General features: G+C 35.9%; 1 long non-coding RNA gene and 1 pseudogene across 2 annotated transcripts in view; both read right to left on the bottom strand.

Annotated features, from left to right (window-relative positions):
* Nucleotides 1–26511, bottom strand: part of LOC125964201 (uncharacterized) — a 343736-nt gene that overhangs the window by 29221 nt on the left and 288004 nt on the right. The gene's annotated exons all lie outside the window — the stretch shown is intronic.
* LOC101270097 (poly(A) polymerase alpha-like) lies at nucleotides 5514–6391 on the bottom strand (annotated as a pseudogene).

Below are 26511 nucleotides of genomic sequence, written 5' to 3'. Positions count from 1 at the left end.
AGCTCCATTTTGTCGGTTCATATTATTTCATATACTGTTGTGTTGCTAATGAGTGTGAAGGCAAGAGTTAAATGATTTAATTAAACCGAATTTTAAACTCCTACTTCTGTTTAATGCAACATCCGCCTATTTCAACCTAGAAAAAAATTTGTTCTATGATAGAGTTGTCCTTTATGTATGGACATAACATCACCATTGTAATTCTTGGTCAATACGTCTTGACGCTGATCTAAGACTTAGACTTCATTCCCTACACCGTTCAAATACTCCTCAGGTTTCTATTTAGAGTTCAATAAAGTGACTGAGGTAACAGAAATCACTTGCTCAGGTTGAAGTTTTCAAATTTTCCACTTGGAAAATCTTTGCGCACATCTTAATGTACTGTTGGAGGAAATTAATGTTCTCCATGCCTGCTAATTTATATATAAATTATCTAGTTTGGAAACTATCCTTTATGTAATGGTCTATCTCCACACCCCCTGTCAATATTCTCCAGTTTCAGTGCACTTGGTTTACTCATCATGTCACCTCTCGTCAACTCCTTGTTACATTGTCGTTCTCATATACTCTTATCCAAAGCCCAATTTGCCAATAAGATCTTTTTTTTTTAAAAGGGAGAAAAAACTATTTTTATATCCTTATATATTCAAAATGGGTTTCAAATATAACATTGTTATGAAAGAATGCATACAATTTGAATTTTCATTTTATTTGTCTGCAAGGTCAGCTTCTATTGACGACTCCTGCCTTTCCCTAGAGCTCTGGCTCTCTTCCCTCGTCCCATGGCACCAGATGCCTCTGGTGTTCTTGTTAACTCTGAGATAGTCTTTCTTGGTATCCCCTATTCTTCAATCCAAGCCAAGAACTGTTTCTATTCTAATTGTTACGATTTCAAGTCATTATTATGCCACTCTTGAATTACTACAATTCTTTCATGACTATTCTCCTTGTCTCTGGCATTTTCCCTTTCTGAAATCATATCCTCGTAGCAACTTTTCTTGTAACTGTGTGTATACCTTAGCTTAGCACTTATGACACAGTATTATAATTGCCAACTCACTTGTCTTTTATACATCTAGACAGTAAATTCATCAAAAGCGGGAATATCTTCTTCAGCGCTATATTACTAGTTCATTGTAAAATGTGTGAAACATATTATATTATAAGCAAAAGATATGTTTTTCAATAAATAGCTTCCTTGATCTGCTGTTTAAGTTGCCACCTTGTGTTTGTCAATGCTTTCACCATCACATTTCTCAGAATACCATAATTACCAATTGCTTCCACTGATTAATCAACTACAAACTTTTACCATGCACCACAGATTTTTGTACCTATCATCATAATGAACTTATTCTCCCAGAAACTGTTAATGTTGTAATGTTACTATTAACTAACCATTCTCTCTATAGTTCATTGTTGATATGCAGAGAGCAGAATAAATGTACATCTTCCCCAAACCAATTTCAACACGCGTTGAGGTAGTACACATATTGGGTTATATTTCCTTCTAGGTTCTTAAACATAAAGAGATTAAGTCACTAATTAATTAATGAATTAATTCAATATATAGTTATTGAAATCCTGCTATGGGATAAGAACTTACATAAGAGCTGAGGCTAGAGAAGTGGGTAAATGTAATCCCCATTAAAACTGGATTACAGTTAGAATATATGGATATAGGTCAAATAATTAAAGAAAAATACATCTGATAAAGAGGGAAGAGCAGGATGCATTGGGGGCATAAAAAAAGGAGACAAACTAGTTTAGAAGATGGGAGGAAAGTAGAAAATCATGAAGCTGAGGAAATTAGTGAAGAGTGAAGACAACTATTTAAAGGAGTAAGATCTGAAGCTTAGAAACCTGAATGAAAGACTGGATAAGATGCAACTACTGGTGGATGGAATAAGAGAAAAGCATAATTGTGAGGGGGAGCATTAAAGCAAAGTCTTTCATTTGGGATGGGTTGCGTTTTGAGATGCTGGTGAAATACCCAATTGGTTAGTTCTAAGAAAGAGTCAACTATAAGGACATGAGGCTCAAAAATTAGATGTGGACTACAGAAATAGATGTGTGAGACTTCAATATAAGAAGACAATAGGCTACACGGGAGTAAATGCCATTGTCTGTGGAAGGTTTAAAGAGTGAAAGTTCTAAGGCCTTGATTGTAGCATTGATGTTCCCTCAACATTAACCAAAAAGCAAAGGAGAAGAAGCCTATAAAAGAATGTGATATGCAGCCAGAGACAGATGGAAAGCCAGGTGAATAAAACTTTCCAGGACCAAAGGAAAGACATGTTTAGAGAAGGAGGTCAACGGGTCTAATACTTTGGGGGTCAAATGTGTATGAAATAAAAATTGTCCACTGGATCCCTCGGCATAGATTTAATGAAACCTGTTTTGTTAAATAAAGAGAATAAAAGCCATAAAGTTATAAGTTGATTACAGATGGTTGAGGAAGGGGGGAAAAAAGTAAATGTGAACATTTTTTGAAGACATGTGGCTTAACATGTGGTTAAAAGGAGAATGGGAGAGACTGGAGCCTGTGGGGATGCTGAGGAAAGTGCCAATAAAGGGAAACATGTGGAACACATAATTGGGAAAGAAGGTAACTGAAATGCTTAGGTCACTCAAAGGACAGACTGGAATGAGTGTTACACTAGAATCGGGAGAAGAGAATCTTATTCCACTACAACCAATAAGAACTAGGAAAGAATAATTACTGTAGGTTTGCATATTTAATGGCAGAAAATGGAAAACAAACCAACAAAAGAAACTTTTCATATTTTTAGAATTTTCTATGGAAATATGGCAGCTTAATTATTGGCCATACTTCTGGAAAAGAATGCAATTAAGGTGGAAGGATTTGAGAATTTGAGAGGAGAAAGCAGGAGATAGTTGATAAGTTTAATAAGACTGTTGGAATGTGTGGAGATTATAGGTAATACTGCAGCGTAAATTCATAGAAGTTGCGAAAATTTCTTCATTAGCACTGAATAGGTCAATGATGAAGGTAGTTTTAGTCATGGTTTTGTTTTGCTAGTTCTTTACAATAGTAAGCAGTGGGTAAACTGAGATTACTGTTTAGGTGAACTAATGATTGCTGTGTTGTACTGTAAATTCTAAACTGGTTATTTTCTTTTATTCCTCTAAATTCTAAAGTAATACTTTTTCATCAGGGCTAATTACTCATGACCTTGCATTTTTAATTTTTTGGTTGAAAGCTATTTTACACAGGGTAAACATGTACATATATTGATTTCCACTGTGATGAGTTTCAACATATTCATTCAACTGTGTCAACCATACTGCTATCAAAATATAGAAAATTCCTATTGGCCTCGAAAGGCCCTTCATGGAACTTCTCTTTTCATCTCCTCCACAGGAGACTTCTACTGTGTGCATTTCTATCAAAATAGATTGGTTTGGTGGTGCTCCAGTGTTTCATAAAAATGGAATCTTACAGAATGCACTCATTTGTATTTGCTTCTTTCACTCCTTATGATGACTAGGATACTCATCCACATCACTTCATTGATCAGTAGTTTGTTTATATTCCTAAGTGGTACTACACTGTAGGATTATACCACAATTTGTTTATCCATTCTTCGTTAGTTGACATTAGGGTAATTTCCAATTACTGGCTATTACATGTAAAAATGCTGCAAATATACTTGTGCCTGCCTTTGGATTTCTCTTTTCATTTTTCTTGTGCAAATACTTAGGAGTGGAACTGCTAGGTCATAAAATTATTATAGTTTAATTAAAGAAGGTGCCGCCAAAGTTTTTTTTCCAAAGTGATTGTACTATTTTAAGCCTCTGTTAGCAATGTATGGAGAGTTCCTGTTGTTCCACATTCTTATCAAATACATTTGTTGTCACTGTTTTTACCATTTTATCGGGGTTTTTGTCTTTCTTCTATTTTTGATTTACAGGATGTCTGAATATCTTCATTTATTTTGCAAAGAAGTTCTTGTGTGTATATACATATATATGTATAATATATACTAATATACATATAATAATTTATTTTGGAAAGAAATACTTGTGTATATATATACACACATATAATAATAGTAGTAGTAGTAATAATAACGATTATTATTATTATACTTCTAAGGCTTCCATAACAAAATACCACAGACAGGGTGGCTTAAACAACAGAAATTTGTCTCTCAAAATTCTGGAGGCTAGAAGTCCAAGTTCAAGGGGTCAGCAGTTTTGGCTTCTCCTTAGACCACTCTCCTTGCCCCTACCTTATTGCTATGTTCTCATGTCGACTTTTCTCTAAGTACACACATCCCTCTCTCTCTCTCTTCTTATAAACATCCCAGTCATATTGAATTAGAGCCTCACCCTTATATCCTTCTTTAACCTTTATTAACTCTTTAAAACCCCATCTCCAAATATAGTCAAATTGGGGGGTTACAGCTTCAACATATAAATTTTGGAAAGACAATCCAATATATGCATAATGGCCTGATTGTGTGTGTGTGTACACACACACACACATAAATAAATATATGTGCATGTGTGTATATATATATTTTATATATATATATATGATATTTCCCCATCTTGCTCTGTCAGTTCATTTTGTTAAAAGTATCTTTCGACAGACAGAAGATTTTAATTTTGAAGGAATCCAATCTGTGCTTTTAAAAAAATTCTATATTTTCTGGGTCCAATTAAAGAAATATTTGTCCACTTGGGACTTCCCTGGTGGTGCAGTGGTTAAGAATCCACCTGCCAATGCAGGGGAAATGGGTTCGACCCCTGGTCCGGGAAGATCCCACATGCCACGGAGCAACTAAGCTCGTGCACCACAACTACTGAGCCTGCACTCTAGAGCCTGTGAGCCACAAGTACTGAGCCTGTGTGCTGCAACTACTGAAGCCTGCGTGCCTAGAGCCCGTGCTCTACAACAAGAGAAGCCACTGCAATGAGAAGCCTGCACAGCGCAATGAAGAGTAGACCCCGCTCGCCGCAACTAGAGAGAAAAGCCCGCGTGCAGGAAGACCCAACACAGCCCCCAAAAAATATACAGTTGCTCAAAAAAAGAAAAATACTTTGTCCACTCAAAATCTGAGAAAATATTCTCCCATGTTTTCTTCTAGGAACTTTATATTTGTGTTTATATTTATCTCACTGATTCATCTCAAGTTAATTTTTGATGTATGGAGTGAGATAAGTGACAAATTTCAACTTTTTAATATGTTTATAAGTTGTTCCAGCCATTTGTTTCAAAGACTTTCCATTTTCCTTTAGTTTACTTTGAGGAGATTTTTAAAAATATTATTGACAATTTACGTGTCTGTTCATATAAATATCTTCTGTACTTTTCTATCCTCATGTTCATACCACACTCTTTTGGTTAATGTGAAAATAGAGTAACTCACAATCAATTAGTGTATGTCTTTTAAATTGACTCTTCTTTTTAATGATCATTTGGCTATCCAATACTTTTTAAATGTAAGACATATTTTATTATTTATTTTAAAATAAATTTTATTTTAGTATAATTTAAACACATACCATTTAGAAAACACCAAGGAAAATTTATGTACAAAAGTTGATGCTATTGCATTTGGATAAAGTTGACGAGTTCCTGCTACTCACTTAGCCCAGGAAATACCACCAAGGAAACCTAATACATTGGAATAGATGTTGTGGAGTTTGGTCCCCAGTTTGATAGCTCTCAGAGTTAACCTGAAGTTGTCAATGATTAGAACTAGATGGGAAATTTCATTGGTTCCCCTGAAACTGTTTAGACTCCTTACACATATTGTATCTATTTTTTAAGCAGACTGTCATTTCCTAGGTCCAAATATTCTGGAATAGTCTGCAGTGCTAATCTTGCAAACAAAATATCAATCCCTAAGCTATCAAAACACAGTTTGATAACTGGCACAAATGCCTCAACAGCTCCTAAATCTTTCACTTCTTCCTGTAATTTCAATTTATAGAATGAGGTGAAAAAGTCACTTCAATCAATCTCTCTTGGTGCAACACACAACACATCAATATTGGCAACTTTTGTATATATTCCTAATCTGTAAGATCCAAGTGTAAAAATATTTTCCTCCAACATTTTCAATCACAGATTGTGGAAGATTCTTGCTTTCATGGATTTCTTGTATTCACTCTTTTACCAGGTTACATTTTCCAAAGTTAAAGTCTTGCATTGTTGTTCCTGTTACTCTTCAAAAACCCCAAAGGGCTTTGGAATCTCAATTAGTTTCTGTGTAAGTCTGAAGTCAGTCTCCTTTTGGGTCCACTAAACTGATAGCACAGAACGCTGTAGTGCTTCTGTAGTGGCTGTGTTTGTTCTGATTCCTGTGTTGTTACTGGAAATGACATCATCTCCAGCGCAGGCACCACCCAGTCACTTCCCCAGTACAACAGTTGTCATCGAGGACCTGGACACGATCCACTGAGCTAAAAAGGAGGGAGGGGGTTCTGCCTCTGCCCTGAGTCCAACTGCCTAAATATAAGATATATTTTAAATGCATCTTGTCAATTTCTGCAAAATGACTACCGGACTTCGGAGGTGAATATTTTGGGAAAAAGGACATCTTACAAATTTGAGTCTTCCTATTTATGAAGATTGATCCATCTTTTCATTTGTCTTTTTTTTTTTCCTTTCAGTGGTTTTGGGAGGTTTTAAACATAGAGTTCCTACAACTTTTGATACATTTAAACCCAAGTATTCTATTTCCTGATCTTGCTTTAATGGGAAATGCTTTTTTATTATTATCCTAGAACAAGAAATATTGTAGTTATATAAAAATAAAATAGATTGTATATTTACCTCATATGCAAAAATTTTAATACAATAATTTCTTAGTTTTAGTAGGGTTTTTTTGTTTATAACTTAGAATTTTCTATAATCTTATCACTGCAAATAGAAATAGTTTTACTTTTACTTTCTAATTCTTGTAAAATTCTTTATTTTTTCATTACATAAGGTCTTCAGTCTTAAGAGGTAGGAACAGACATTCTACCTTGTTCTCAGTTTTAAGTTGAAAATATAGAGTCCCTGAAAATGAAAAGTTATCTTATGTGAGGCTTTTTTTTCTTAGTTGCTGATTATCTGATTGAGGGGTTCACGTCTATTCTAATTTTTACTTTTTAGCTTAAATGTGTGTTTAATTCTGTTAAAGATTTTTTATTCAAATATTTGAATAATATTCAAACATTTATTCAAATGTTTGAATATTACTCAAATATTCAAACATCTATTCCAATATATTAGGTTTCCTTGGTGGTATTTCCTGGGCTAAGTGAGTAGCAGGAACTCGTCAACTTTATCCAAATGCAATAGCATCAACTTTTGTACATAAATTTTCCTTGGTGTTTTCTAATAATCTAATTTACTTTTGTGTTTCTATATATTTTCATTTCCTAAACATTTCATATAAAAAAGTAATACAGAGCCTGCTGAGCTCCCAGGCTGATCTGCTGCCCTCCAAAGCCCCCTCCAGGTAGTGTTGGTCCTTGGGGGCAGAACAGGAGAGGCAGGCAGGAGGGGCCCTCCAGGAGGAGTGGGTGAGGAGTGGAGGGCGATTGCCCCGCCCACTCCAGCACGGGCAGCCTGCTGAACTCCCAGGCTGGTGCCTTGCCCTCCAAGGGCCCTCCCTCCCACCCCAGCCACATTGGTCCTGGGGGCATAGGAGTGAGGCTGGGGAGATTAGGAGAAGCAGGCAGGAGGGGCCTGCCTGGACATCAGGAGGAGCAGGAGAGAAGAAGAGGGCCTTTGCTCCACCAACCCAAGCACAGGAGACCTGCTGGGCTCCCAGGTGAGGTCTTCTGTCCTCTGAGACAAGGGATGGGGGGCACGCCTGGGACACTTCTGTCCGTTAAGCCCAAGCCCCACCTCCCACAGCCCCCAGGGCTTTTCCAGACGTGTGGGTCCTGAGCATAGGCCCCACCCACGACCCAAATCTCACACTTGTTTAGGCCCCACCCTCCACAGCCAAGGACTTCCCCCCCTTTTTATTCTTCTTTTCCCTCTTCCTCTTTTTTACTATTGTGGTACTGATATACCTTCTAGTTGTTGACTCATCTACATTTTTATATTTATATTCTTTCTAACATATCTGTCAGTTTCCTAGTCTAATTTTGTTTTTTACTTTGTTATTGTTCTTTTTTTTTGCCACCCCACGCAGCTTGTGGCATCGTGGTTCATGAGACCGGGTTCAGGCAGAAGCTCCTGTAGTGGGAGCTCCAAGTCTGAACCACTGGACTAACAGAGAACCTCAAAACCCAGGGAATATTCATCATAATGAGGTCTTACAGAGGTCCTCATCTCAGCACCAAGACCCAGCTCTACCTAATAGCCTACAAACTCCAGTGTTGGGAGCCTCAGGCCAAACAACCAGTAAAACAGGAACACAATGCCACTCCTAAAAAAGAAAAAAAATGAGATGGCAAAAAAATATGTCACAGATGAAGCAGCAAGGTAAGCACCTAAAAGACCAAATAAATGAAGAGGAAATAGGCAATCTTCCTGAAAAAGAATTCAGAGTAATGATAGTAAACATGATCCTGAATCCCAGAAATAGAATGGAAGCATGGACTGATAAATAACAAGAAATGTTTAACAAAGATCTAGAAGTACTAAAGAACACACAAATCAGATGAAAAACACAATAACTGAAATGAAAAATACACTAGAAAGAATCAATAACAAAATAAATGAGGCAGAAGAACGAATGAGTGAGTTGGAAGATGAAATGGTGGAAGTAACTGCCAAGGAGCACAATAAACATAAAAAAATGAAAAGAATTGAAGACAATCTCAGAGACCTCTGGGACAACACTAAACACAACAACATTCAAATTATAGGGTTCCCAGAAGAAGAACAGAAAAAGGGATGGTGTGAGAAAATATTTGAAGAGATTATAGTTGAAAACTTCCCCATGATGGGAAAGAAAATAGTCACCCAGGTCCGGGAAGCACAGAGAGTCCCATACAGGATAAACCCAAGGAGAAACACACCGAGACACATAGTAATCAAATTGGCAAAAATTAAGCACAAAGAAAAATTATTGAAAGCAGCAAGGGAAAAATGACAAATAACATACAAGGGAACTCCCATAAGGTTAACAGCTGATTTCTCAGCAGAAACTCTACAAGCCAGAAGGGAGTGGCATGATATACTTAAAGTGATGAAAGGGAAAAACCTACAACCAAGATCACTCTACCTGGCAAGGATCTCATTCAGATTCGATGGAGAAATCAAAAGCTTTACAGACAAGCAAAAGCTAAGAGAATTCAGCACCACCAAAACCAGCTCTACAGCAGATGCTAAAGGAACTTCTCTAAGCGGGAAACACAGGAGAAGAAAAGCATCTACAAAAACAAACCCGAAACAATTAAGAAAATGGTCATAGGAACATACATATCGATAATTACCTTGAACGTGAATGGATTAAAGGCTCCAAACAAAAGACACAGGCTTGCTGAATGGATACAAAAACAAGACCCGCATATATGCTCTCTACAAGGGACCCACTTCAGACCTAGGGACACAGACAGACTGAAACTGAAGATATTCCACGAAAACAAAATCAAAAGAAAGCTGGAGTAGCAATACTCATATAAGATAAAACAGACTTTAAAATAAAGATTGTTACAAGAGATAAGGAGGGACACTACATAATGATCAGAGGATCAATCCAAGGAGATATAACAATTATAAATGTTTATGCACCCAACATAGGAGCACCTCAATACATAAGGCAACTGCTAACAACTGTGAAAGGAGAAATCAACAGGTACACGATAATAGTAGAGGACTTTAACACCCCACTTACATTAATGGACAGATGATCCAAATAGAAAATAAATAAGGAAATACAAGCTTAAAATGACACAATAAACTAGATTGATCTAATTGATATTTATAGATCATTCCACCCCTAAGTGGCAGAATACACTTTCTTCTCAAGTGCACATGGGACATTCTCCAGGATAGATCATATCTTGGGTCACAAATCAAGCAACAGATGATTTAAGAAAATGGAAATCATATCAAGCATCTTTTCTGACCACAACGCTATGAGATTGGAAATCAATTATAGCAAAAAACTGTAAAAAACAAAAATATATGGAGGCTAAACAGTATGCTATTAAATAACCAAGAAATCACTGAAGAAATCAAAGAAGAAATTAAAAAATACATAGAAACAAATGTCAAAGAAAACAAGATGACCGAAAACCTATGGGATGCAGTAAAAGCAGTTCTAAGAGGGAAGTTCACAGCAATTCAATCTCACCTCAAGAAACAAGAAGTCTCAAATAAACAACCTAACCCTACACCTAAAACAGCTAGAGAAAGAACAAAGAAAACCCAAAGTCAGTAGAAGGAAAGAAATCTTAAAATCAGAGCAGAACTAAACGGAATAGAAACAAAGAAAACAATAGCAAAGATCAATAAAACTAAAAGCTGGTTCTTTGAGAAGATAAAATTGATAAACCCTTAGGCAGACTTATCAAGAAAAAAAGGTAGAGAATGCAAATCAATAAAATTAGAAATGAAAAAGGAGAAATCACAACTGGCATTGCAGAAATACAAAGGATTATAAGAGATTACTACAAAGAACTCTATGCCAATAAAGTGGCCAACCATGAAGAAACGGACAAGTTCTTGGAAGGTACAATTTTCCAAAACAGAAGCAGGAAGAATTAGAAAATATAAACAAACCTATCACAAGTAATGGAATTGAAACTGTGATGAAAAATCTTCCAACAAACAAAAGGCCAGGACCAGATGGCTTCACAGGTGAATTCTATCAAACATTTAGAGAAGAGCTAACACCCATCCTTCTCAAACTCTTCCAAAAAATTGCAGAGGGTGGAACATGCCCAAATTCATTCTACAAAGCCACCATCACCCTGACAGCAAAACCAGAAATAGGTATCATAATAAAAAGAAAGTTATAGGCCAATATCACTGATGAACATAGATGCAAAAATCCTGAACAAAATATGAGCAAAAAGAATCCAACAGCACATTAAAAGGATCATATACCATGATCAGTGGGATTCATCCCAGGGATGAAAGGATTCTTCAATATATGCAAATCAACCAATGTGACACACCACATTAACAAATTAAGGAATAAAAACCATATGATCATCTTAATAAATGCAGAAAAAGCTTTTGACAAAGTTCAACACAAATTTATGATAAAATACTCTCCAGAAAATAGGCATAGATGAAAACTACCTCAACATAAAAAAGGCCATATAAGACAAACTCACTGCAAGCATCATACTCAAGGGTGAAAAAATAAATACATTTCCAATGAGATCAGGAACAAGACAAGGATGTTAACTCTCACCACTATTTTTTTTTAATTTTTTAATTTAATTTTATTTATTTTTTTATACAACAGGTTCTTATTAGTCATCAATTTTATACACATCAATGTATACAAGTCAATCCCAATCGCCCAATTCATCACACCACCATCCCCACCTCCCCACGGCTTTCCCCCCTTGGTGTCCATACGTTTGTTCTCTATATCTGTGTCTCAACTTCTGCCCTGCAAACCGGTTCACCTGTACCATTTTTCTAGGTTCCACATATATGCATTAATATACGATATTTCTTTTTCTCTTTCTGACTTAGTTCACTCTGTATGACAGTCTCTAGATCCATCCACGTCTCTACAAATGACCCAATTTCATTCCTTTTTATGGATGAGTAATATTGCACTGTATATATGTACCACATCTTCTTTATCCATTTGTCTGTCGATGGGCATTTAGGTTGCTTCCATGACCTGGCTATTGTAAATAGTGCTGCAATGAACATTGGGGTGCATGTGTCTTTTTGAATTATGGTTTTCTCTGGGTATATGCCCAGTAGTGGGATTGTTGGATCATATGGTAATTCTATTTTTAGTTTTTTAAGGAACCTCCATACTGTTCTCCATAGTGGATGTATCAATTTACATTCCCACCAACAGTGCAAGAGGGGTCGTTTTCTCCACACCCTCTCCAGCATTTGTTGTTTGTAGATTTTCTGATGATGCCCATTCTACTTGGTGTGAGGTGATACCTCATTGTAGTTTTGATTTCCATTTCTCTAATAATTAGTGATGTTGAGCAGTTTTTCATGTGCTTCTTGGCCATCTGTATGTCTTCTTTGGGGAAATGTCTATTTAGGTCTTCTACCCATTTTTGGATTGGGTTGTGTGTTTCTTTAATATAGAGCTGCATGAGCTGTTTATATATTCTGGAGATTAATCATTTGTCAGTTGACTCATTAGCAAATATTTTCTCCCATTCTGAGAGTTGTCTTTTTGTCCTGTTTATGGATTCCTTTGTTGTGCAAAAGCTTTTAAGTTTCATTAGGTCCTATTCGTTTATTTTTGTTTTTATTTCCATTATTCTAGGAGGTGGATCAAAAAAGATCTTGCTGTGATTTATGTCAAAGAGTGTTCTTCCTATGTTTTTCTTAAGAGTTTTATACTGTCTGATCTTAAATTTAGGTCTCAAATCCATTTTGAGTTTATTTTTGTGGCTGGTGTTAGGGAGTGTTCTAATTTCAATCTTTTACATGTAGCTGTCCAGTTTTCCCAGCACCACTTACTGAAGAGACTGTCTTTTCTCCATTGTATATCTTTGCCTCCTTTCTCATAGATTAGCTGACCATAGGTGTGTGAGTTTATCTCTGGGCTTTCAATCTTGTTCCATTAATCTATGTTTCTGTTTTTGTGCCAGTACCATATTGTCTTGATTACTGTAGCTTAATAGTATAGTCTGCACTCAGGGAGTCTAATTCCTCCTGCTCCATTTTTTTCCCTCAAGACTGCTTTGGCTATTCGGGGTCTTTTGTGTCTCCATACAAATTTTAACAATATTTGTTCTAGTTCCATAAAAAATGCCATTGGTAACTTGATAGGGATTGCATTGAATCTGTAGATTGCTTTGGGAAGTAGAGTCATTTTCACAGTACTGATTCTTCCAATCCAAGAACATGGTATATCTCTCTATCTGTTGGTATCATCTGTAATTTCTTTCATCAGTGTCTTATAGTTTTCTGCATACAGGTCTTTTGTCTCCCTAGGTAGGTTTATTCCTAGGTATTTTATTCTTTTTGCTGCAATGGTAAATGGGAGTGTTTCGTTAATTTCTCTTTCAGATTTTTCATCATTAGTGTATAGCAATGCAAGAGATTTCTGTGCATTAACTTTGTATCCTGCAACTTTACCAAATTCACTGCTTAGCTCTAGTAGTTTCCTGGTGGCATTTTTAGGATTCTCTATGTATAGTATCATGTCATCTGCAAACAGTGACAGTTTTACTTCTTCTTTTCCAATTTGTATTCCTTTTGTTTCTTTTTTTTCTCTGATTGCCGTGGCTAAACTATGTTGAATAATAGTGCTGAGAGTGGACATCCTTGTCTTGTTCCTAATCTTAGAGGAAATGCTTTCAGTTTTTCACCATTGAGGTTGATGTTTGCTATGGGTTTGTTGTAAATGGCCTTTATTATGTTGAGGTACGTTCCCACTATGCCCACTTTCTGGAGAGTTTTTATCATCAATGGGAGTTGAATTTTGTCAAAAGCTTTATCTGCATCTATTGAGATGATCATATGGTTTTTATTCTTCAGTTTGTTAATATGTGTATCCCATTGATTGATTGCATATATTGAAGAATCCTTGCATCCCTGGGATAAATCTGACTTGATCATGGTGTATGATCCTTTTAATGTGTTGTTGGATTCTGTTTGCTAGTATTCTGTTGAGGATATTTGCATCTATATTCATCAGTGATATTGGTCTGTAATTTTCTTTTTGTAGTATCTTTGTCTGGTTTTGGTATCAGGGTGATGGTGGCCTCATAGAATGTGTTTGGGAGTGTTCCTTCCTCTGCAATTTTTTGGAAGAGTTTGAGAAGGATGGGTGTTAGCGCTTCTCTAAATGTTTGATAGAATTCACCTGTGAAGTCATCTGGTCTTGGACTTTTGTTTGTTGGAAGATTTTTAATCACAGTTTCAATTTCATTACTTGTGATTGGTCTGTTTATATTTTCTATTTCTTCCTGGTTCAGTCTTGGAAGGTTACACCTTTCTAAGAATTTGTCCATTTCTTCCAGGTTGTCCATTTTATTGGCATAGAGTTGCTTGTAGTAGTCTCTTAGGATGCTTTGTATTTCTGCGGTGTTTGTTGTAACTTTTTCTTTTTCATTTATAGTTTTATTGATTTGAGTCCTCTGCTTTTTTTTTCTTGATGAGTCTGGCTAATGGTTTACCAATTTGGTTTATCTTCTCAAAGAACCAGCCTTTAGTTTTATTGATCTTTACTATTGTTTCTATTTCATTTATTTCTGCTCTGATCTTGATTATTTCTTTCCTTCTGCTAACTTTGGGTTTTGTTTGTTCTTCTTTCTCTAGTTCCTTTAGGTGTAACTTTAGATTGTTTATTTGAGATTTTTCTTGTTTCTTGAGGTGGGCTTGTATAGCCATAAACTTCCCTCTTAGAACTGCTTTTGCTGCATCCTGTAGGTTTTGGATCATCGTGTTTTCATTGTCATTTGTCTCCAGGTATTTTTTGATTTCCTCTTTGATGTCTTCAGTGATCTCTTGGTTATATACTAACGTATTGGTTAGCCTCCCTGTTTGTGTTTTTTACATTTTTTTCCCTGTAATGCACTTCTAATCTCATAGCGTTGTGGTCAGAATAGATGCTTGATATGACTTCAATTTTCTTAAATTTACTGAGGCTTGATTTGTTACCCAAGATGTGATCTATCCTGGAGAATGTTCCAGGCGCACTTGACAAGAAAGTGTAACCTGCTGTTTTGGGATGGAATGTCCTATAAATATCAATTAAATCTATCTGGTCTATTGTGTCATTTAAAGCTTCTGTTTCCTTATTTATTTTCATTTTGGATGATATGTCCATTGGTGTAAGTGAGGTGTTAAAGTCCCCCACTATTATTGTGTTACTGTCGATTTCCTCTTTTATAGCTGTTAGTAGTTGCCTTTTGTATTGAGATGCTCCTATGTTGGGGGCATATATATTTATAATGTTATATCTTCTTTCTGGATTGATCCCTTGATCGTTATGTAGTATCCTTCCTTGTCTCTTCTAACATTCTTTATTTTAAAGTGTATTTTATCTGATATGAGTATTGCTACTCCAACTTTCTTTTGATTTCCATTTTCATGGAATATCTTTTTCCATCACTTCACTTTCAGTCTGTATGTGTCTCTAGGTCTGAAGTGGGTCTCTAGTAGACAGCATATATATGTGTCTTGGTTTTGTATCCATTCAGCAAGCCTGTGTCTTTTGGTTACAGCATTTAATCCATTCACGTTTAAGGTAATTATCGATATGTATGTTCTTATGACCATTTTCTTAATTGTTTTGCGTTTGTTTTTCTAGGTGCTTTTCGCTTTTTCTTGTCTGTAAAGCTTTTGATTTCTCCATCGAATCTGAATGAGATCCTTGCCTGGTAGAGTAATCTTGGTTGTAGGTTCTTCCCTTTCATCATTTTAAGTATATCATGCCACTCTCTTCTGGCTTGTAGAGTTTCTGCTGAGAAATCAGCTGTTAACCTTATGGGATTTCCCTTGTATGTTATTTGTCATTTTTCCCTTGCTGATTTCAATAATTTTTCTTTGTCTTTAGTTTTTACCAATTTGATTACTATGTGTCTTGGCATGTTTATCCTTGGGTTTATCCTGTATGGGACTCACTGCACTTCCTGGACTTGGGTGGCTATTTCCTTTCCCATGTTACGGAAATTTTCAACTATAATCTCTTCAAATATTTTCTCTGGTCCTTTCTCTCTCTTCTCCTTCTGGGATCCCTATAATGCGAATGTTGTTGTGTTTAATGTTGTCCCAGAGGTCTTAGGCTGTCTTCAATTCTTTTCATTCTTTTTTCTTTATTCTGTTCTGCAGCAGTGAATTCCACCATTCTGTCTTGTAGGTCACTTATCTGTTCTTCTGCCTCAGTTATTCTGCTATTGATTCCTTCTAGTGCAGTTTTCATTTCAGTTATTATATTGTTCATCTCTGTTTGTTTGTTCTTTAATTCTTCTAGGTCTTTGTTAAACATTTCTTGCACCTTCTCGATCTTTGCCTCCATTCTTTTTCCGAGGTCCTGGATCATCTTCACTATCATTATTCTGAATTCTTTTTCTGGAAGGTTGCCTATCTCCACTTCATTTAGTTGTTTTTCTGGGGTTTTATCTTGTTCCTTCATCGGGTACATAGCCCTCTGCCTTTTCATCTTGTTTATCTTTTTGTGAATGTGGTTTTTGTTCCACAGGCTGCAGGCTTGTAGTTCTTCTTGCTTTTGCTGTCTGCCCTCTGGTGGATGAGGCTATCTAAGAGGCTTGTGTAATTTTCCTGATGGGAGGGACTGGTGGTGGGTAGAGCTGACTGTTGCTCTGGTGGGCAGAGCTCAGTAAAGCTTTAATCCACTTGACTGCTGATGAGTGGGGCTGGGTTCCCTCCCTGTTGGTTGTTTGGCCTGAAGCAACACAACACTGGAGCCTGCCTGGGCTTTTTGGTGGGGCTAGTGACAGACTCTGGGAGGGCTCATGCCAAGGAGTACTTCCCAGAACTTCTGCTGCCATTGTCCTTGTCCCCATGGTGAGCCACAGCCACCCCCTGCCTCTGCAGGAGACCCTCAACACTTGCAGGTAGGTCTGGTTCAGTCTCCCCTGGGGTCACTGCTCCTTCCCCTGGGTCCCGATGTGCACACTACTTTGTGTGTACCCTCCAACAGTGAAGTCTCTGTTTCCCCCAGTCCTGTCAAAGTCCTGCAATCAAAACCCACTAGCCTTCAAAGTCTGATTCCCTGGGAATTCCTCCTCCTGTTGCCAGACCCCCAGTTTTGGAAGCCTGACGTGGGGCTGAGAACCTTCACTCTAGTGGGTAGACTTCTGTGGTATAAGTGTTCTCCGGTCTGTGAGTCACCCACCCAACAATTATGGGATTTGATCTCACTGTGACTGCGCCTCTCCTACCATCTCATTGTGGTTTCTCCTTTGTCTTTGGATGTGGGGTATCTTTTTTGATGAGTTCCAGTGTCTTCCTGTAGATGATTCTCCAGCAGCTAGTTGTGATTCTGGTGTTCTCACAAGAGGGAGTGAGAGCACGTCCTTCTACTCCACCATTAACCTCCATGTCTTTGCATGGGACACTCCCGCTGTCCCCAAAGCCTTGTCTCCTCTTTTGCAATTAACTGATTCCTATTAATTCTTTAAGAGTCTGGCTTCATTTCCTTAACTCTCACCACTATTATTCAACATAGTTTTGGAAGTTATAGCCACACAAATCAGAGAAGAAAAAGAAATAAAATAATACAAATGGTAAAAGAGGAAGTAAAACTGTCAGTGTTTGCCGAAGACGTGACACTATACATAAAAATCCTAAAGATGTCACCAGAAAACTACTAGAACTAATCAATAAATTTGGCAAAGTTGCAGGATACAAAATTGATGCACAGAAATCTCTGGCATTCCTACACACCAACAATGAAAAATCAGAAAGAGAAATTAAGGAAACACTGCCATTTACCATTGCAAAAAAAAAAAAGAATAAAATACGTAGGAATAAACTTGCCTAAGGAGGTGAAAGCCTTGTATTCACAAAACTATAGAACACTGATGAAAGAAATCAAAGGTGACATAAACAGATGGAGAAATATACCATGTTCTTGGATTGGGAAAATCAATACTGTGAAAATGACTATGTTACCCAAAGCAATCTACAGATTCAATGCAATCCCTGTCAAACTACCAATGGCATTCTTCACAGAATTAGAACAAAAAGTCTTGCAATTCCTGTGGAAACAAAAAAGACCCCGAATAGCCAAAGCAATCTTGAGAAAGAAAACCAGAGTTGCAGGAATCACGTTCCCCAACTTCAAACTATACCACAGAGCTACAGTAATCGAGACAGTATGGTATTGGCACAAAAACAGAAATATAGATCAGTGGAACAGGATAGAAAGCCCAGAGATAAACCCATACAAATATGGGGACCTAATTTATGACAAAGGAGGCAAGAACATACAATGGAGAAAAGACAGCTTCTTCAATAAGTGGTGCTGGGAAAACTGGACAGCTATATGTAAAAGAATGAAATTAGAACACTAACACCATACACAAAAATAAACTCAAAATGGATTAAAGACTTAGATGTAAGACCAGACACTGTAAAGCTTTTAGAGGAAAACAGGAAAAACACACTTTGACATAAACCACAGCAAGATCTTTCTTGACCAACCTCCTAGAGTAACAGAAATAAAGACAAAAATAAACAAATGGGGCTTAATTAAACTTAAAAGCTTTTGCACAGCAAAGGGAATCATAAACAAGACAAAAAGACAACCCTCAGAATGGGAGAAGATATTTGCAAATGAAACAACAAAGGATTAATCTCCAAAATATACAAACAGCTCATGGAACTCAATATCAAAAAAACAAACAATCCAGTTAAAAAATGGGTAGAAGACCTAAATAGACATTTCACCAAGGAAGACATACAGATGGCCAACAGGCATATGAAAAGATGCTCAGCATCACTAATTATTAGAGAATTGTAAATCAAAACTACAGTGAGGTATCACCTCACGCTGGTAAGAATGACCATTATCAAAAAAGCTAGAAACAATAAATGCTGGAAAGGGTGGGATGAACTACACTGTTGGTGGGAATGTAAATTGATACAACCACTATGGAAAACAGTATGGCGATTCCTTAAAAAACTAAAAATAGAACTACCACACGATCCAGCAATCCCACTACTGGGCCTATACCCTGAGAAAACCATAATCCAAAAAGAGATATGCACCACAATGTTCATTGCAACACTATTTACAATAGCCAGGATATGGAACCAACCTAAATGTCCATCGACAGTTGAATAGATAAAGAAGATGTGGCACATATATACAATGGAATATTACTCAGCCATAAAAAGAAATGAAATTGAATTATTCGTAGTGATGTGGAGGGACCTAGAGTCTGTCATACAGGGTGAAGTAAGTCAGAAAGACAAAATCAAATACCGTATGCTAATGCATATATACAGAATTTAAAAAAAAAAAGTGGTGCTGATGAACCTAGTTGCAGGGCAGGAATAAAGAGGTATACCTAGAGAATGGACTTGATGACATGGGTTGGGAGGGCAAAGCTGTGGTGAAGTGAGATTAGTATCGACATATATACACTACTGAATGTAAAATAGTTGGCTGGTGTGAAGCAGCATCATAGCACATGGAGATCAGCTCGATGCTTTGCGAAGACCTAAAGGGGTGGGATAGGGAGGATGGGATGGAGGCTCAAGAGGGAGAGGATATGGGGACATGTGTATGCGTATAGCTGATTCGCTTTGTTATGCAACAGAAACTAACAATGTATTGTGAAGCAATTATACTCCAATAAAGATCTAGTAAAAAAAAAATAAAGTAAAACAATATACAGTCACTTATGTCTGGTTTGTTTTAGCTGAGCATAATAAGGTTCAGCCACATCACAGCATGTATCTGTAGTTAATTCCTTTTTATTGCTCAATACCATCCCATTCTATGTATACCATATTTTGTCTATCTAGTCACAAAGTGTTTGTCACTTAGGTTGTTTCCAAGTTTTGTTATTATGAATAATGCTGCAAAGACCATCCATATGTAAGTCTCTGTGTGGAAACATATACCATTTCTCTTGAGCTTACAACCCCTGGTGTGGCTGAATTGCTAGGTCATGTTAAAAAATTATGCTTACTATTCTAAGAAACTGCAAAAATGTTTTCTAAAGTGCATCATTTTACATTACCACCAGCAATGCATGAGCATTCTCTTTTCTTCACATACTCTTCAACATATGTAGTTATCTGTCTTTTCATTCTTTTTTACATATTGCTGGAAAGAATTTGATAGCAGTTTTGTCCAGAATTTTAATTATATTTTCATAAGAGATACTGTAATTTTCTCTTTTTGTAATATCCTTTAATATTTTCACTTCCATGATTTTCTCACTTTGTAAAATTAACACAAAAGTGTTCTTTTTCCCCTCTATTTTCTAAAAAAGATTCTGTGAGAGAAGTACTTGTGATGCCACTTGGGGGCAGGAGTTTTCTATAAGTAGAGTTTTTCTCTTTTTTTTTTTTCATAGCTATAGGACTATTCAGATTTTATATTATTCCTGAAGAATATTTGGTTGTCTTTATCTTTAAAGGAATTTTTCCTTTTTATTTAAGATGCCCAGTTTATTGTCATGCAACTGTTTGTGAGAGTCTCTGATACTTATTTTATTGTGTGATATGTAGGATATCTTCTCTTTCATTCTTGATACTGATAATTTATATTTCCCCACTCTTTTCTTTGAGCACTCTAGCTAGGATTTTATTTTTGCATAACATTTTTTTCAAATAATAAAATTTGTTTCATTGATTTTTCCTGTTTCTCTTCTCTTTTCTATTCATTTGATTTCCTCTTTTACCTTTAGTATGTATTATCTTCTAAATAATTTGGGTTTAATTTGCTGTTTGTTTTCTAGCTTAAGGGGAAAACAGATAACTTATTCAAGAATTTTCTTCATTTTAATGTCATTATTTAAAGTTATAAATTTGCCTCTAACTCACTTTTAACACTATCCAACAACTTGTGACACTGTTTTTGTATTACCATTTGCTAAAAATAATACATTATTATATTATAATTTTTATTACCCATGGATATGAGCTGTTTAATTTGCATATATTTGGGGTTTTCATTCAGATATTTTTATTTATTTCTAATTTACAGAAATATATATAGTATTTCAATAATTTAAAGTTTATTCAGGCTTTTTTGTGGTGGAGCATATGGTCTAAATTGGTAAATATGCCTCATACACTTGAAAACACTATATATTTTTCAGTTGTTGAAGTATAATATTGCACAGATATCAATTAAAATGGTTGTTTTTGTGGCTTTCTAAATAATTAATACCATTTTTGTTTAATTTTTCAATCAATTATTGAGAGAGGACTTTAAAATCTCCATCTGAGATTTTGTCTTTCCCTTTATTTGTCACAGTTTTTTTCCTTCCTCTATTTTTGTGCTATTATTATTATTATTATTATTATTTGCAGTATGCGGGCCTCTCACTGTTGTGGCCTCTCCCGTTGTGGAGCACAGGCTCCGGACGCACAGGCTCAGTGGCCATGGCTCACAGGCCCAGCCGCTCCGCGGCATGTGGGATCTTCCCGGACCGGGGCACGAACCCGTGTCCCCTGCATTGGCAGGCAGACTCCCAACCACTGCATCATCAGGGAAGCCCTGTGCTATTATTAAATTAATACACATCTGGATATATTAGCACTTTTCTATGTTATTAAGGTGATAAAGTAACTTTTTTTTGAAGTGCATGCAGTGAAGTAACTTAAGTAGAGTGCACATTGCTTGTCATGTAAAAGGTGCTGAATAAATCGCTTTTTATTGAAGTATAGTTGCTGTACAATATTATACAAGTTACAGGTGTACGACAGTGATTTACAATTTTTAAAGGTTATACTCCATTCATAGTTATTATAAAATATTGACTCTATTCCCAACAATGCACAACATATTCTTGTAGCTCATCCCACACCTAACAGTTTGTATCTCCTACTCCTTTCCCTTAACTTCTTTATCATTAAGAAAAATACATTTTTATCTCCATTAGCATTTCTTGTCTTGAGATCTGTTTTAACTAGTATCATCATAGCTTCATAACAATTTCTGCATCCATTTATTTGTGCTACTGTTGGCAGAAATTTTACTGCAACTTAGGTTATAAAATTCTACAATATATATACAATGGAATATTACTCAGCCATTTAAAAGAATGAAATAACACCATTTGCAGCAACATGGATGGACCTAGAGATTGTCATACTGAGTGAAGTAAGTCAGATAGAGAAAGAAAAATATATTATATTGCTTATAAGCAGAATCTAAAAATAAATGATACAAAGAACTTACAAAACAGAAACAGACTCACAGACTTAGAGAACAAACTTATGGTTACCAGTGGGGAAGGGATAGTTAGGGAGTTTGGGATTGACATGTACATACTGCTATATTTAAAATGGATAACCAACAAGGACCTACTGTATAGCACAGGGAATTCTGCTCAATATTATGTAACAACCTAAATGGGAAAAGAATTTGAAAAAGAATAGATACATGTATATATATAATTGAATCACTTTGCTGTACCCCTGAAACTATCACAACATTGTTAAACAACTATACTCCAATGTAAAATAAAAAGTTAAAAATAAATTCTACAACACATTGCTATTGTTTTTTGTTTCTTTAAAGAGTCAACCATCTATTAAACTTAAAACTGGATAAAAGTATTTTACACTTACCCATTTAGTTATAATTTATATTGTTCTACATTCCTCTGTATAGATCTATGTTTCTATGTGATATAATTGGCCTTTGGTCTATAGTACTTTCTTTGTCTTCCTTCCTTCCTTCCTTCCTTCCTTCTTTCCTTCCTCCCTTCCTCTCTCTCTCTCTCTCTCTCTCTCTCTCTCGATTTTTCTTCTTTCTTTCTGCAGGCTTGCTAGTAAAAATGTTTTATAATCGTTTGTTTATCTCCAAGTCTTTGTTTCACTTTCATTTATCAAGCATGTTTTCTCCTGATAAAGCTATACAGTCTGCCATTTTTTTTTAAAGCTTTAAAGACGTCATCCTATTGTCTGTTAACCTTGTGTACTGTTTCTATTTAGAAATCAGTGGAATTTTTTGGTTTTTCTTTATATGTAAATTGATTTTGGGGTGTTTTTGCTTTGTGTTCTGATTGCCTTTTAAATTTCCTATTTACACTGGTTTTCACTGACTTAGGTATGATCTACCTAAGGTTGTTTTTCTTTTTGTCTTGCTTTGGGTTTGTTGTTTTGTTGATATATGAGTTAATATTATTTCATAAAATTTGAAAAATGTGTGCATTAGTTCTTCTAACATTTATCTCTGCTTTGATTTTTCTCTTCTTTTTTTTTCTTTTTTCCCCTATTCCTCTGCGCTTCAGCTTAGACAGATTCTCTTGACCTATCTTCAAATTTTAACTAATCTTTTCTTTTGCAGTATTCAATCTGTCTTTAAATTCCTCTATTATGTTATATATGTTTCAGTTCTAGACTTTTTATCTATCTCCTTATATTCTTTATAGTTATCAGTAGAAAATCTTCATTGGTTCCATTACATCCATTATTTACATTAAATCTTTAGACATGTTTATAATAGCATTTTCTAAGCCCTTAACTTAAAACTCCAACATAAAGTTGTTTCTGAGTCTATATTTATTATTTATTTATTTATTTAATTCCTAGTTGGTGAAATTTTATTGCTTCTTCACAACTCTTGGAACTATTTTAATTGTATTCCAGATGTTATGAATGCTGTCTTGTAAAGAATCTGAGTTTTCTTCTCTTCTCTTAAAAATAAATTATGGTGTAAATATAATATAAATATAAGTAGCTAAGAGGAAAAATATACTAACAAATGACTAAAGCAAAAAAATTTTGAATGGTTAAAAATGTCATATATACAACATTTATTAATACGTAGATACTAGCAATTAAATTATTATAGAAAGAAAAATTTAAAAAGAAAAATTGTTTTAAATGTTGAATCTGAAAGAGTATAGATTTTTAACCAACTATCTGAGCAATGTATATGAGTAGATATTTCTCAGCTTTTTAAGTGTTTTGTTGTTCTAACTTGGTTTCAAGCTCTTTGAGGACTGTAATATTTGCTTAGCTGTGCTTAAAAACCCAAGAATATATTCCTTAATAGTAAGTTAGTATGACTTGGTACAGATCACTAAACTATAATTATTAGAGAAATATGATAGCTACGTAAGTGAATTCTTGGAGTGAAATAAACAATGATGGGATTTATTTGAGCTAGAAAGCTCACTACACATGAAAGTTATAATTCAGCTATCCAAGAATAAGAGTCTCAGACCCTCACTAAGTTACTTAGGTTCCTTGTGTCTTGTAAAATGTCTCTTTCCTCAATATTTCGTCATCATTTGATGATAACTATGTATATATTGTTGACTAGGGATATTAAGAATGTTTATGAGATATTATTTAAAGGCAAAGCATAATGAGATAACTAGATAACTAATGGAGATATTATGAAGTTATATTTTTGACTGTATTTTGAATAAGCACTTTGAACTAAGAATCAGGACAGGGGTTTCCCTGGTGGCGCAGTGGTTGGGAGTCTGCCTGCTGATGCAGGGGACACGGGTTCGGGCCCTGGTCTGGGAGGATCCCACATGCCACGGAGCGGCTGGGCCCGTGGGCCACGGCTGCTGAGCCTGCGCGTCTGGAGCCTGTGCTCCGCACCCACTTGCCGCAGCTGGAGAGGGCTCTCGCACGGAGACGAGGACCCAACACAGCCAAAAATAAATAATAAATAAATTAAAAAAAAAAAAAAAAAAGAATCAGGACAGCTGTAGTTGGCAGTAAACTGTAGGATCCAAAAGAGTGTATCTATCCTAGGGGTGTATGTGTACATTTGTGTGTGTATCCTAATTGTATTATGTCATTTATAAAGTAAAATTCAATTGTAATGATCAAAGAATATTCAATTTAAGGATTAATATTTAATTTATTTGAAAAATATGTGAAAAAATGATAAAAATTATAGTTGATAGTATCTTTTATACAGATTCAGTAAAAATAAATTCAATTATGAATATTTTAAAGTCTGGATATATCTACCTACATTTTCTAGTTATTGTTTAATGGCCAGGAATTGTACTTATCATGTTCTATTTAGCATTTCAATATTGGTTATCTAGCTTTCATTAGTAAAGTAAGTCCGACTTTTATTGCTTTGAAATTTCTTGTTGGAAAAAGTTACATGTGGGTATTGATTTTTCTTCATGCAAGTTCTAATTGCTTATTTCCTGCACCAGTTGATATAAATTGTTCATTAATGATTTTTTGTTCCTTCCTTGCATCACTGATTAGTGATTTGTGTCTCAGATAAGTTCAAAATAACATGGCTTAAAATAAAGACCTGATTACTCAGCCATAAAAAGGAACAAAATTGGGTCATTTGTTGAGATGTGGATGGATCTAGAGACTGTCATACAGAGTGAAGTAAGTCAGAAAGAGAAAAGCAAATATCGTATATTAACGCATATATGTGGAACCTAGAAAAACAGTACAGATGAACCGGTTTGCAGGGCAGAAATTGAGACACAGATGTAGAGAAGAAACGTATGGACACCAAGCGGGGAAAGTGGCAGGGGGTTGGAGGTGGGATGAATTGGGCGATTGGGATTGACATGTATACACTGATGTGTATAAAATTGATGACGAATAAGAACCTGCTGTATAAAGAAATAAATAAAATAAAATTCAAGAATTAAAAAAAAAATTAAAAATAAATAAAAAATAAAGACTTGAAAGTAATGCTCAGTTTTACTAAGTCTGTGTTTTTTGAAAACAAGATTTAGATGTAAATAAATGGGAAAAAAACTGGTAAATTATTACTACCTCTTTACATGAAAAAAAAAAAAACTCTCTCTCTCTTTCTCCAACCCCCCTTTCTCCTTCTTCTCCTTTCTTCTACTTTAGGCCTGACAAATATCACCATGCCCTCCTATTGGGGAAGCTAGTAAAGTACTCTTGTTCAGGCTTCAGAGGCGGCACTAGGCCTCTCTCTGATCGGACAATGGGACAATGACGTTGAAGCTGGCTGCGTGCCTAACTGCTGAGCTACACCCAGGCCAGCAGGGGTGGCAAAAGTTTGCACTGTAAACCACTAGATAAGACAGAGAGTAAGTCATGGGACTTCTCACACCTTGAGGGTCTGGCCAGCCCCCGGGGATCAAGAACATTCCAAGACTTATGGGTTAAGACCTAGGCATTTATGACAGCAACCAGAGCTGCAAACTTGCACATAGGCTGATTGTTATCAGCCTGCGGCCTGGTGTTAAAAGCTGGGCTCCTTCGAGTGGCAAACATTAAGTCTCACCTGTGGGATGGACGTACCATCCGGGACCTTCCCAACTGGGACTCCAGATTGATGTTCAAGGGACTTCCCAGCACTGCTTGGATCTGGATGTAGGTGCTTCCTCAATTCGGTGATTTATAAACCTCTGTCTTTACTATTCTTTCTTAGTTAGTTATACTATTCTTTTCTTTATTAGTATACTGTAATATTTGTTAATTCAATAAACTTTCTCTAAATTCTTGTTTAACTGAGTGTAGAGTGGTTACTTTGCCAGCGAATGCTACGAACCTTGAAACTGAAAGTAAGGCTTTCGGCAAAACACCTCCACAAGGTGGAAGGCTACTGTACCCATACAGTGGAAATATTCTTACAACACGTCCTTGCTTCTCTTCCTCTGTGAATCAGAGAAGCTCTATGATCTGAGTTTACTAGATACACAGAGAAATTCTAGATATGTAGAATTACTTTCTACATTCATTTCAAAACCTAACTTTCAAAATTATTATCTCACACCAACAAATAATAA

This window comes from Orcinus orca, chromosome 1 (assembly GCF_937001465.1).
Source record: "Orcinus orca chromosome 1, mOrcOrc1.1, whole genome shotgun sequence".
In the NCBI taxonomy this organism is placed as follows: Eukaryota; Metazoa; Chordata; class Mammalia; order Artiodactyla; family Delphinidae; genus Orcinus; species Orcinus orca.
Note: the sequence above shows the minus strand (reverse complement) of the source record. Positions and strands in the feature narration are given on the sequence as shown.